At 45.1% G+C, this 2,523-nt stretch overlaps 1 non-coding gene across 1 annotated transcript; it reads left to right on the top strand.

The window, feature by feature from the left end:
* Positions 1-1,555: 1,555 nt before the first annotated feature.
* Trnat-agu lies at positions 1,556-1,628 on the top strand. The gene has a single exon. It is a non-coding gene; the product is annotated as a tRNA-Thr (tRNA).
* The last annotated feature ends 895 nt before the right edge of the window (positions 1,629-2,523 follow it).

Below are 2,523 nucleotides of genomic sequence, written 5' to 3'. Positions count from 1 at the left end.
GATCACGAACTCATTCCGGCTGTTATGAGTCACCTTCCGATACGTACCGATTGGTTACAGTATAACAAGCATATTGGGATATTTAAAGTTGAGGCAGCTACACGCGAGGAAGAAAGCGAAATGATATTCAGCAATGACGTAGCTATTCACGGCGACGAACGTGATTTGGTCGTGATCACATCCTGAATCATTGCGCACATGCTACTGTGGTAAATAGTTAATTTCTCGTTAAAATGAAATCATTTGTTTGTAAAATATAATCTTCCACGTACTGAAGTGTCACTCTTATTGGCATTAGTGGTCTATGTGCCATAAATTAAAATTTATATTTTCACTATATTGAAGTAATACGAATATATGGCTAATACCGAACAAAAACTGTTGGGTTATATCTGACAGTAAATTTCTAGGCCGAACCAATGGAACTTCGCTACCTGAGTACACTGGTAAACACAACAAGAAAAAAAGTTGCACTTATGGCAGATTCACTCACACAATATAATTGATAGTAGTAAAGGAATGCCTATGAATATAGCTAAAGGATTCAGCCATACTAAGAAAAATGTAGAAAAGAAAGAAATGTGTAGTTAATAAATGGGGGACCTGACAATAGCAGCATGCGGCAGAAACACATAGTTTTTCTTGAATGAGATTTTCACTCTGCAGCGGAGTATGCGCTAATACGAAACTTACTGGCACATTAAAACTGTGTGCCGGACCGAGACTCGAACTCGGGACCCTTGCATTTCACGGGCAAGTGCTACCAACTTTTTTTTGCACTTTCTTTTTTTTCTTTTTTAAATCTCATTTTGTTCGCTTTTCGCTTTTGTTCGTTGCACCTGCTCGGGGCGGACGTTGTACGACATCCGTTTAAGTTCGTTGTTGATCGATTAACTCAGTTTTTTTTTTATTACAGAGGGCAGCGAACCCTCTGACCGTATACGCTGAGCTACCGTGCCGGCACCAACTGAGCTACCCAAGCACGACTCTCGCCCCGTCCTCATAGCTTTACTTCTGCCAGTATCTCGTCTGCTACCTTCCAAACTTTACAGAAGCTCTCCTGCGAACCTGATAGAGAACAAAGATAAAGGTCCCGAGTTCGAGTCTCGGTCCGGCACACAGTTTTAATCTGCCAGAAAGTTTCATAGTTTTTGTTTCTTGCTATTAAACGTGACTGAAGGAGCAAAGTATCTCGTTTAAAAAGTGGTAAGACAGTTGCTGATTACATGCACTTGCTACAGAATGTGGTTACGAGTTTTGGCTGTTGCTTCACTACCTATCCATCAGTCTATTTTGAGCCAATAGTGTCCAAGTGTTACTCATTGAATTAATTGTTTGAACGCGAGGTGTCTGTTCTTTCCGACATGTCGCCTAGCTGGGCAATGGATCCCCTTCTTCAGTGCGGATGCACAAATACGTCCGACCTCCTGTGGGAATCTCAGAGTAGCGAACATGGAGGAAATGGAAAGAGACTGCAGATAGGTGGGGCTCGGTGGGCGTGTGAATCGACCATGGGGCGTGCCGAGATATTCCTCGCAATTGCGGTAACGCTGTGTCCCGGATGGCGCAGTGGTTAACGCTCCTGCCTAGTAAGCTGGAGATCGCGAGTTCGAATCCCGGTCCGGGACACATTTTCAATAGTCGCCGCTGGTTCCGCGTAATGTCCCAATGCAGCTGACAGCACTGATCCCCTCCCTCCCCTTTCCTTTCTTCCCCTCTCCACCTTCAATTTACATTTAATATATCGCAGCTGCGGATTCTGTGTGGTGTTTATCGTTTCGGACGTATACGAAAGAATAGACACCACGCCTTCATATAACTAGGCGTAATGGTCACGTAGGAAACAGGTGGGTGTCTTCGTAAAGCAGCCAAAAGTGAGGCGCCGATTACGGCAGAGCACCGCACAGACCGTGGAGTGCCATAGGCCACGGCCGAACTCTGCTCGCCCGCGCCCCTTCATCATCTTGTCTCCGTCCTCGATCTCTTGCTCCTCCTCCTCCTCGCCCCAAGAAGAATGCGGATACAGGTACAACACAATGCGAGCGGGAGAGCCGGCTGTAATGAAAGACGATCGGGAGAGTGCGACAGCCTCGCGGCTACTGTCCGCAGAACGCCTATAACGTCTCAGGGTGTCTCTACACGGGCCATATTTTGCAGCGCGTTGCAGTTATATTGCTGCCGTCAGCGTTACTGAAACAAACAGACGCACTGATAAAATACCTAAGAATTCGTCGGAAATATATCCATCATTTTTACTTTGAGCAAGTTCGTGTTGTCCACGTGGGCTAGAGAATATATCAAGTCAAATAGCACACTGAAACTAGTCAGCCACTGGAAGCCTTCTCTGGAGGCGTTGTGGAGGTCTTCAATTCCTCGTCCTTTGAAACTGTAAATTACACAATTTAAAATATGGTCCACGGTTTTAAGTTTACATCTCTCACAGAAAGGATGATTTGCTAGATCCCAATTCGTCATTAAGCTTTGACAGCGATCCGTTCCATTCCTCATTCTGTTTAATCTTGT

Source organism: Schistocerca americana, chromosome 4 (assembly GCF_021461395.2).
Source record: "Schistocerca americana isolate TAMUIC-IGC-003095 chromosome 4, iqSchAmer2.1, whole genome shotgun sequence".
Taxonomy (NCBI): Eukaryota; Metazoa; Arthropoda; class Insecta; order Orthoptera; family Acrididae; genus Schistocerca; species Schistocerca americana.
Note: the sequence above shows the minus strand (reverse complement) of the source record. Positions and strands in the feature narration are given on the sequence as shown.